The sequence below is a fragment of the Mytilus californianus genome, unplaced genomic scaffold (assembly GCF_021869535.1).
Source record: "Mytilus californianus isolate M0D057914Y unplaced genomic scaffold, xbMytCali1.0.p SCAF_29, whole genome shotgun sequence".
NCBI classification, from domain to species: domain Eukaryota; kingdom Metazoa; phylum Mollusca; class Bivalvia; order Mytilida; family Mytilidae; genus Mytilus; species Mytilus californianus.
The window spans coordinates 257,029-268,960 of NW_026262678.1; the positions used below are offsets into that span (position 1 = coordinate 257,029).

Sequence of the window (11,932 nt, forward strand, 5' to 3'; positions counted from 1 at the left end):
CTCTTTTCAGTGGCATGTTTTTCATATTCTTCGATCAGTCTTTCGAAATGTAATGAAGTCCAGAAGCACTAAATTAGGACCAAAACGTTCTGCTTGTTAAGATTCAATCTTGACGAGCTTTGTGTCATTTAATATAATTTTCCCTTTCCAGCTAATTGAAGAAAGAGAGATGGTTGAACTATTTTGTCGGTTAAGAATAAAACAATTTGAACACCAATATGCATTTTGTATGTTTTCTTCATCAGCATGTAAAAGTCATTTTCCTTTGGTTGTTAGCTACCTTTAATAGTCTCCGAAAAAAATCTGCCCTAGTTCAAAATAAAAAAAAAATACATACATAGAAGTGTGTGTTGCATACGCCCAACAAAATTCAAGTGTGGATTTGCTCGGGCAAACAGACACCACAGCCAGCACAATATAGCCTCAGCAAATTGATTTCCATCCATTTGTCTGTAATAAATAATGGGTTGATTAAAACAAATTTCCTCAAAGTAAATTTTGTTTCAGATTTTCTTAAATTGCAGTTGAAACTGTATACTGTTCTGAAAATGTATAAAGAATATTTACAAAATAAATCCAAATTGAGTTACTTTCTGTGAAGTCTGCTAGCAAATGGGGAAATAGTCGAAGTTTTTCCAAAGAGTTTTAGAAATAAAGCTTTCGGAGTTTTTTGAAATGACTAATAATTATTCAGACTTGGGAACGCCTTTGTTTGAGAAGTCGACTATTTAGACATGGTTGCATTTTGTTGTGTTTTTTTCTTCAATTTGAAGGAATTTTATTTATTTTCAGTTTGTTTTAGTAACCATTGATCTAATTTGACAAATAATCTTGCTTAACACAAACAACCTAACAGTCTGCATATATATTAACTATATATTCGGACTATTTATGACTGTGATTATTGTCCGTGTTTAACAGTACGTTTAACAGAAAATAGTAAGAGATTATATGAAAAAAAATCCCCAAACAATTCCTGGAAAAACAAACAACACCACTGCTAAAAATAAAAAAAAACTAGAAGACAAACAACTTTAACCCAATATCACATAGAACATCAAATATTTTAAAACACCATGTAACCCATGAACAAAACAGGTCAAATCAGATATCCTGGTTCCTGTTTTCCTACCGATACGCGTTGTGGTTCTAATTAAAAGTAAAAAATACAATGATAAGGAGTATTTGGTAATGTCACTTTTCAAGATAACGAGATCGAATTGCGGTTATGTCAAGTATTTTTGTCAACACAGATTTTCGATAACGGGCTACCAAATAGTGATGATGTCGTTCAACTTTCGACTGGTCGACTTAAACATAAACATTTGGAACACGTGATTAAACAGCTTCACTGCAAAAAGTGACCTTCTATCAAGGAAACATTATAGGAAACGCAAACTCCGGAATATCGCTTTAACCTTATATATACTCTAAACGTAGGTGCTGTGCAGAAATACAAAATTCGTAGTATGAAAATTTAAATAATGGATTTGATTTACAACCTACTTTAATGGGTCTTTTATTAGATACCATTAAACCTATTACGGATCAAGATTTAATACAAACTTTTATCAATTGTGGGTGTTTTTTTTTTTATTTCCGTGAAGTTTCCGAGATCATAGATTTTCTCAGAAAATTAAATGATTTTGTCGGTTGTGACAATGTATTTTATACCTTATTTGTATAACATGAACAGTATGGTATTTCAAACGTCACACTTTTTTAAATTCCAAGAACACTCGGGTGAGTTTTCGCAGAAATTTATGGATTTATGTTTTAACATTGTTTAATCTTCTATAGTAATAAATAATGTGAATGACATTACATTATATGTATTTAAATTATTTATAGAAACTGTTCAGGTGTTGGAAAACTACAATTTAAACATATATGTCACGAAGTTAAACTGGACCAAATAATATATACACGATTAGATTATGCATTTTATGTTGCAGAATAGTTATTTTCATTCTTCCTTATTCAAGGTTATCTATTTTCACCTCTCACCAGGCCATGATAGTCATTTATAAAATTCCTCTGATCTCTTCCCTCCTCAAGTGATCGTCTCCTAATATGGAGAATATAACAGAAACATTGTTATTGTTAGTTGAAATTAGACGATCGGATGTAGAATTGATGATGCAGTTATGTGTATAAGTTTGAATATAAAAAAAATCATTACAGAATGCACAACGTGAATTCTAGGAATGAATTATTTGTAGAAGGCCGAGACAATGTGAAGAATGTTGATAGTTATGTTTTTCTACAATATATACGCATTTAGGAGATAATAATAAATAATTCGTAAGTTCGAGTGGCAAGAGAATTTCAAATGACTTCATTTTTTGCGTAGGCTGTATCTAATGGACTTTTCGAAACAAAACATGACACTGAACCGTTGGTGGATTGCCAATTATCAATAATCAATAATGTGTCCATTAAAAATTGTACTTTACTGAATTATATTATATCAGATAAAAGCCATGTTCCTTGTCTGAGTAAATTAAAATAACACTGGTTACTCCCCTTTGTACAGAAATTACTTAGATTTTACCTGATTCCCTGGGGGACTTTTTATGTCGGTTTGATATTTTTTACTTATATAGTGTGAATTTTGGTTTATAAGTTTAAGTTGCTGAAATGTTACTTTCAGTCCTGCCGTATGCATATTCAGGACAGAACGAGATTTTTTTGTTTAACCTTTCCTTGAATTACATCCTTATTATGATTAATTTGTATATTTTGGTTTCCTGGTTATTTTAATAGTTTTGAACCTGAAAAGTAGCTATCGAAAAGTTTGGCTATACATTTGTTTGTTCCCTTGAAACGATCACTATCAGTAGGTCGGGCTAGTTATATTTTGTCCGTCAGTCTGTAACATCTTTATCTGGTTGAAACTTCATCACTAGACTAGCTTAGTCCCTTTGGTATCCTTCGCTGCTCTTTTACTTGTGATAGCTTTGAACATGTGATAGCTTTTATTCCGAATCTAACTATAATGTCAGATTGAAATATGTTCTTCATGTTTGGATTAGAATTAACGATACAGTACTGAGAAAAATCACATCCGATATTTAGCTCGATACTTGTTGTTATGAAACTGAAACAAATACTTTACTTACTACTAACACCACCTGTGAATTCACAAAGTGCAATTGGCAACCTTTTTTTATTACACAGCCATGTGTTGTCTTGTCTCCGTATTGTATTGAACAAGAGTTTATCTCCGGATGCATGGTATAGATAGTTTGTTACTATGAAAGTCGGACTACACACAAGATCAAAGGTTAGCAAACTAGTGACACTTTATCACAACTGTTGAATGTCCTAGAAGCTACATGACATGACATTGAGGTATAAAATCGAGGATATATTGTATATCTTAAACACACAGGATTGAAAAATTGTAAACTTGTAGTATAAACCAGTTATTACAGTGGCGGATCCGGAAATTTTCATAAGGGGGTGGGGATGGGGGCACTGACTGCCCCGAGAAAGGGCCCGCTCCAGTCGTGCTTCACTGATTCCCTATATAACCAACTAAATTTTTCCCACAAAAGGGGGGGGGCGGCGGCGGCGGCAGCCCCTGCATCCGCCTATGCAGTAAATAATATACTTAAAAAAACTTAAACCTATTCAAGACACGGGAATACCTGTATTTAAGAAGTCCTAGAGGGAAAGCATAGGACGAATCCGACCTTTGATTTAAGACTATAAGAAAGACATTGATTAAAAGTAGACATAATTATTAGTAAGGGTTATCGTACCAATGTTGTAATTAGATCTCTGAATATAGTTTACATTGGCACTAATATCGATTTGTTTCATTAGCAAATTAAAACATAACTAAATTTGTATTTTTTTTTCAAACGGGATGTATAGAGACACACACACGTTCATTTTTATCTATAAGTCACTCCTAACTATCCTACTACCTATCGATACATTTATTTTTGGCATTGCACAAGTCATGTCTCCTTTGACTGTTCATGACGTTAAACTACTAAATCCCTGGGATGTGTTTTTTTTTTTTATTTCAGTCTCTGATGCATGCTTTTTTATTATTAATTGTTTTGGCTTTTAACTAGCTGCCAGTAACTGAGAGTATTCTCAAATCGTACTTTCTTGTTAATTTGACCTGTTGATACTAGTTTTAATGCTTTTTTGTTATTTAATGTTAACATGGATCTTGTCTATATACCAGCTTTGATTATTTAGAATTAATACAAATTTTCACTTCTTCGTACTATGAACATCAAAATTATTTCATTTCTTCTTAAATAATGTTCTTGCACCTGTACAGAAAATTTTATCTAGCACTAATTGTATAGTTTGATTGTTGATATTCACCCCATATGTACCAAGTGTTAGATAAGTTTTATTGATATTAAAGAAATTTCTTGGTATTCCTAAACGGAAGATTTTATACACAGAGAAGAAGAAGTATGCTTAACAACAAAATTATTTTCATTTACCTGTGTATAATATGACACAAGTTTTTTCAAATTGATATTTTCTAAATATTGTTTAACATTTCACAGTGGTATCATACTTTAACTTTGTTTCAACCTGTTTATTTACTTTTAACCTTAGTTATTTTCCTTATAATTTTTATTAACTATGTATTTGCATTCAGGTATCACAGATATTCGTTCATTGTGTGTTAATTTACGTTTTTTGATTGAGTTAAGCCTTCCAATTGATATTTTATAATGGGTCTTTCTATGTTGTGATGTTATACTGTTGTTTCAGAAAAAGGGAGAAGGTTTGGTACCATTAAAACGTTTAATACCGCTGCAAATGTTTGCACCTGTCCTAAGTCAGGAATCTGAAGTACAGTAGTTGTCGTCTGTTTATGTAGTTCATACGTGTTTCTTGTTTCTCGTTTTTATATAGATTAGACCGTTGGTTTTCCCGTTTGAATGGTTTTACACTAGTAATTTTTGGGGCCCTTTATAGCTTGCTGTTCGGTGTGAGCCAATGCTCCGTGTTGAAGGCCGTACCTTGACCTATAATGGTTTACTTTTATAAATTGTTACTTGGATGGAGAGTTGTCTCCTTGGCACTCATACCACATCTTCCTATATCTAATAAATAAAGAAACAATTAATGTTGTTGGGTTGCTGTTGCGCACAGACTGGTGCACAGCGCCATCCACATAGTTCAAATTTATTAGGTTCTTCAAACTACTTATTTAGCTTTTTATATAAATAAGAAGATGTGGTATGCATGCCAATGAGAAAACTCTCCATCCAATGAGCTTGGATGTATGTATACCAGTTCTTGGGATAAGATAAGATAAGATATTTTATTGGTTTATAAAATCCAAAAGAGGATTGTTACAAAACAGCGAACTGATTTATGACAAACCAATAAAGAATGAACAAATATCACCGACAGCAACCAACTACAACAACTGAATACCTGACACATATAGAATTTTAGAACGTTCAATCCTCCCCCTCCCACCACCCCCACCCATATATCCTCGGACAGTGCTGCTATATCACATCATAAGGAAAAAACGGTACAACTCCATTTTAAATGACATGAACTATATGACTCTTGAGACGGTTTTATAAAGATTCATTATACTGTGAGATCATAGTAAAATGTAATTAGAGCTATTAATTTACATATAGTACAGAAGAGTTAATATAATCAACATATCTATGTGAATTTAGGTCATTTTATGTATTGGTCTTCAATTAATTATAGTAATATACATGATATAAACAACCGTTTTAAAGGTCATATATGATCATAAATTCTGATCAACTTTGTTCAAATTTTCTATACAAAATCTGAACTAGTTTTGACATTGTGTACTAAAAAAAATGACAATGTCAAAAGCTGATATTTAAGTGAAATTGATGACAAGTATGTGTCCTTGTGACAACTTATATATATAATTAGAAATTAGTTGAAACATATGTACCTCTGAGTTTAGTGCAAATCAATATATACTTAACTACATGTATTGGTATTCTATTTCATGCAGAGATAAATATATTAGACACATACATGTAACTGATTCATTTACGACTAAAGTTTGTTCATCGTTTCTGTGAAAATAAATCGACAGCTGATTAGTTTCAGATACTTATCATGATTCAACCATTAACCTTGTCATATATTTCATCTTTATTTTCTCTTCATGCAAGAAATAGACACGAGGCCACAATCATAAGAAAATATTTAATAGTACTTATTTTAAAATGTTATAAAGTGTGGAAATTAAAAATGCAATACAAGACATATTTACAATGATGGTTAGCTTTTTTTTATGTAAGAGGTAAGGAAAGAAGGATAACAAAAGATAATTCCAACCCATACTCCACACCACCACTGACAGAAAGGCAGCTGCTTAGTTGGCGTTACTGTCACTATAGTAAAAATGATAGTAATGATAGTGGAACATAAAGTGACAATGGCATACATATAATTTGTCGTCATAAAGATTGATATATTGTATTGCTTTTGGTTATGAAACACGATTTTTTTATAATTGCAGGACCATACGAGCAATGTTATTGTGGTTAATTCTTTTTTGTGGTAGTGTGATTTTTCCTGACTGAACAACATTTGATATGAGTGAACATTATTACTAAGGTTAAGATACTCATGTCCTATCACCTTCCAAGTAGTTGCACATAATAAATGAATCGGATATTAGTCATCCTGTACTGTTTGCAAACTGTGGTGTTGGCTGGATTGTCCAATAAAAGTGAGTTTGTATTGATAGTTTCTAGTGTTGATAAACTAATTAGCGGTCTTTACTTAAATTGACTAAGGTAGCATGCAAAGCTTATAAAAGCTTTACAAATGAAAACCAACATATTTTGTTTTGTCCCGTGAAAAATGAATATCTATTAATTTCAAAATGCTGCTCGTTGCATTTTGGAGAAATCTAATACTTTAACTTATTTGTAGGCTTTGTTATCCAAAACAATGGATGTCGAAGGAAACAAGTATGATAGTCACCTCAACAAACCAAACAAGATATTTTACAGAATAATGATATATTTATCTTCAACTTTACTATGTTTGAAATTAAGTCAACTGGAGCAGACATTAACACATTTCGTTTAAAAGATAAATTAATGTGTTGACCTGTAAAGTCTCTTTAAATTATTTCAAATATTACTGTTCATTGAGAGCGTTGAAAACGAATTATTTAGAACTTGACAAAATAAAGTGCTTTTTTACAAGTATTCAATATAGCAATTAACTTGGAAACTCTAATTCATTTTAGTTTATTGGACGATTGAAGACCTTCCGTCTATTTACGGAAGAAATGTGACATTTTTCTGCAATACATCAGCAGTAGGTTTAGGGAAAACAACATGGATGAAACAATCTGATGTTATTCTCCATCAAGGTCTCTCCTTTTATTCAGACAAATACACTGGAAAGGAAGTAAATGATGGTTCCTCTCTAACAATAAAGAATATCTCCGAATCAGATTTGAATACAACATACACGTGTTTGTCAGATGTGTATTCGTACGAAGCAGTTGTGATGATAAACAGTTCCAATTTCATTTGTAAGCGATATACAATGTATTTTGCTATACAATTTGCTGTTTCTGGTTTCGTCTGTCGCTTTAGCGAACTTGTTAAAGTTTCAACCCTAAATTGTTTTTTTAATGATTAAAGGCCAAGTTTAAAGATAAGATTCGCCAGTCAACAGTCACTGATCAGGAAAACGAACTTTAAAAAAGTATTTTCAAGACCAGCTTTGCCATTCCACATGTATGTACTACACAATGTCATATGACGACAAAGAGACATTTGAATATGAAATACATTCAAATTTAAAATACCTGCCCTGATGCTTTAAAGTATATCGAAAAAAAAAATGTTTTCACTTGAGTCTTAAATCTTTGTATTCAAATAATTTATGAAAAAAAAATTTGTGTCAGTAGGACACTATGCCCCGCTCGCAAATCAAATCACCATACCCGGGAAACTGTGCAATCTGGATGAAAACCCTAAATCAGCTTATAATTGTAAAACTGCACTGAGTCAATATTTACATCTGTATTTAGTTCCAAGTTGATGTGACCAAATACAAACTTTAACTTGACTTAAACCAAAACTTCATCTGAAATGGGACTGACAAACTTACATAAACCTTTGATATTAATTTATAATAAATCTGACAAGAAATGTGGATCCGAAAGTCCTTACAACGCAATTTTGCATATAATTTTCATTTCGAAAAATAATTGATTGGCACTTTTTCGAAATCTTGCAAAGATTATTTGTATAAACCTTTGGTATTAGTCTCCTAAAAAAAGATGTCAAGGAATGAGGAACCAAGTGCGCTTACAATGCAATTTTCTATCAAACTTCCATTTCCATTTTTCAAAAATAATTAATAAGCGCTTAATTCCAAATTTGCTGAAGGCTAATGTAAACCTTTGTTACACATTTCGTTAAATTCTTGATGCAATGAAGGCAATGAAATTTGCAATGCAATTTTTATATTCAATGAGCACTACTACCTTAGACACTAATTTTTGAATTTTAAAGAGCCAATGCTGAAAGAAAAAAAAACCTTGATATGAATTTCGTCAAAATCTGGCAAAAATTGTGCGTGTGAAAGCGCATACAAGACCGGTTACCCGACATTTATATGTCTCTGCACCTCTTGGCGTCGAGAGACAATTTGTGAACTAGAGATGGCTGGTATGCTTTGAGATTGAATCTTTCAATGTTGATTTACTCAAAGACTTTTAAGTACATCAAAACTATCAATAGTACAATTCTAATCATTGTGTTGCAATAAAGTAATCATATTTCACCTTTGAAGATTGAATTTTTACTAGTTGTCTGTTACGGTTGTTGGTATTATTATAAGTAATTAGTGTTTTTCTTCTATGTAAGGTTTGCCGCAAAATATAGACATTACGTGGAACATAAGTGATAGAAATATCATTGTACATTTGAATATAGAAAGATTCTTTCCAGTGCCAAAATGCCGAACCATGTTTAATGTGAGTAAATTTAAAACAAAATAAAGTAAAATGAATACATGGTAAGATCATTACCTTTTTATCAATGCATATGCATATTTGGTTATGAAGGCGGGTTATCATGGTTTTAGTTTACACAACGGATTTAAGTAATCATGGATCATTTTTATATTTGTACGCTTAGCAATATTCTCAACAACAAAAATATATCCTTATCAAAAAAGGTGAAATATACCAAATGGGTACTTACAACTCGTAGTCGAAAATAAACTGACATGCACGCACAAAACGAACGTCGATCAAAAACGCACAAGTGCACACACACTACTTAAAAAGTAAAGACTGAGCAACATGAACCCAACAAAAAACGATGTGTTATATCAGGAACACCAGTAAAAATCTTTCTCAACAAGAGGCACGCGTCATGTTGCTTGTAGTAAGTAGAATGTTTTAGTCAAAGACAAAAAAATGGAAGGCCGGATACGACAATAAAAACATAATGTAGTAATCTGTGACCCAAATATTCAACAACAGTCAACTGCAGCAAATGCATTAAACAGAATGTCACTCAAAATAACTCGAATATGTGTGACCTTTTTCCTTCATGGTATTTTCTTTGTTCAAAATCTATTGTGCTTGCTTCTTTTTCACAATGTTGTGATACATGGGCCTTGATTTTATTGCTCAGTTTAAATGACCGTACAGCTACATGCATTTGTTCACATCTGTATCAAATGTGTTTGATTAGTCAATTTTAAATTGCTCGTCATTTTTACTGAATAAGAAACTAAACGTCAGAATCATATTCCTCGTTTTCAGCAGGGAAGAAAAACGCTACTGCAGTTTTCACTAATTTGGTAATATTCATTTGGCAATATTCTCATGCTTTGTTTGAAAATAAAGGTTTTGAGATGTAAAAAGAAAAATGAATAGAAAATGTTATTTTCACTGATTTTGACGATTTAGGAAATAGGGTGTGAAGAAAATTATGACTCATTACAATCCCGTTTTAAAATCATATGTAATAGAACTTTTCACTCCAAAGAAATTGATTTGTGTATTATGAAACAAAGTCAGCCTTTTTAAAATCTTGCAATTGACTTATTGTAATTAATTTTGGTATAAAGGTATATACCAAAAGAAGAAAAAGGAGTCTGTTGGCAACCTATGCACAACTTAAGGTAAACAGGAGAAAACAAGTATTAACATTGGATGTTTTGCCATTTTAGAAAAAAAAATCTGCGTTTTTAGTAATAATGTTTTGTTGTAATTTCTATCTTATTACAGGGTGATATTCTTAGTGCACACCAGCAAGAATTAATCCTTCTGCAAGGTGCATTTTTTCATGGTACAGTAAATATTACGTCACAGTCTGCTGTTGACCTATGTGGTGGCAACCTGACAGTTGTGTGCACGTTTGGAGGTTCATATGATGGTGCTATTGAAACTAAATATCTGCAAGATTGCAATGGTAATATGTTCTGTTTTAAGATATCATCTTTAGTTTGGCAAAAAAATTAAAACGGCCATCTGAGAAGTGCTTATCATCATAAATATTTCGGAGGTGAACTCAAATTTTGACTTGAGTAGGGCCAAGACGTGTCATGTTTGTCCTGTTAATTTGTCTTTTCGTGACGTCTGCCGATCACAAAAAATGTTAACAGAAATAGTTTAACAGTTTATTGTCTCGCCTAAGCGGATTCAAAACACAAGAATTACGTATACTGTTTGGGGCGGTAGCGGTGGCGTCAACAATTTGTAATTAGGTCAGTTAAAGGGCAACAACTTATGATAAGTCAATGATATTTGGTATAAGTTGAATAAGTATTGGAATATCTCATTTCCATGGAGATTATTTGGCCCTGTGCCCTCAGTCACTGACTTCGATTTGTTTTTGCATACGTTAACATGTTAAGGTTGATTAGGTCAGTTTAAGGAGAACAACAACTTACGATAGGTCAATGATATTGGCATCCTGGTGAATAAACATTGGCCAATCTTTATTTTTTACGGAACAATATGGCCACGTCCCTTTAGGCATGGGTCAGTGACTTGAAAACTTGCATATTTTACATTTCAAAATATTGCTATTTTATTTTCAGCATTTGCATTTTACTATGGAACTATATATACATGCGAGACATATCTGTATGTTAATAGTTTATATTGGATAAGAGATTTATATTAGTTCTGTATATTCAAGCAAATGATACCAAAGTTATTTCTCGAAACCATTTGTTTCAGTCACATAATTACGGACGGAAGGACAGGATTGATAGAAAAATTAACGACTTCATGCCTCAAAACATATTTTTGAGATGAACTTAAATAAAATTGAGAATTAAAATGGGGAATGTGTCAAAGAGACAAAAACCAGACCAAAGAGCAGAAAACAGCTCAAGGCCACCAATGGGTCTTCTACACAGCAAGCAAATACCGCACCATATTAAACTTTATTCACTTTCTTATTATAGATACAGTGTCATTTCTTCAAGATTCTGACTCTCCTGGATATGTTTTCGGATTCAAAGGGGCCGTCATTGGTTTGTGTATACCGTGTGTAATCGTGTGTTTTCTTTGCGTTTTTTATCACTGCAAGAAAAGAGGAAAAGGGGTCCAAGAAGGCAAGTATGAATGCTACAAAATCAATCAACTGTGTAACTATACATTGTGACCGGCAATAATCAGAACAGAAGTGTTTGTACATAGGAAGTAAAACCATTAAAAAATGTTATGGCACGAAAACAGGTAAATGTGAAAATGATATTAAAAATTTGGGTTAAGTTACATACAGTTTAAAGCAGTCATACATTCATAAATCTTCTTTATTAAATGATAAAATATGAGAAACGTACTAATATACCCAGTTCTAACGTACTGTGCATGTTGTTTTATGCAAATGCTGATAGTTCATTGGAATCCAGACAAACACCGCATTACGTTATAATTTTT

At 32.3% G+C, this 11,932-nt stretch overlaps 1 long non-coding RNA gene across 1 annotated transcript; it reads left to right on the forward strand.

The window, feature by feature from the left end:
* Positions 1 to 7,261: 7,261 nt before the first annotated feature.
* LOC127732851 (uncharacterized) lies at positions 7,262 to 11,723 on the forward strand. The gene is made up of 4 exons (XR_007996457.1): positions 7,262 to 7,546; positions 8,892 to 9,001; positions 10,268 to 10,451; positions 11,455 to 11,723. It is a non-coding gene; the product is annotated as an uncharacterized LOC127732851 (long non-coding RNA).
* The last annotated feature ends 209 nt before the right edge of the window (positions 11,724 to 11,932 follow it).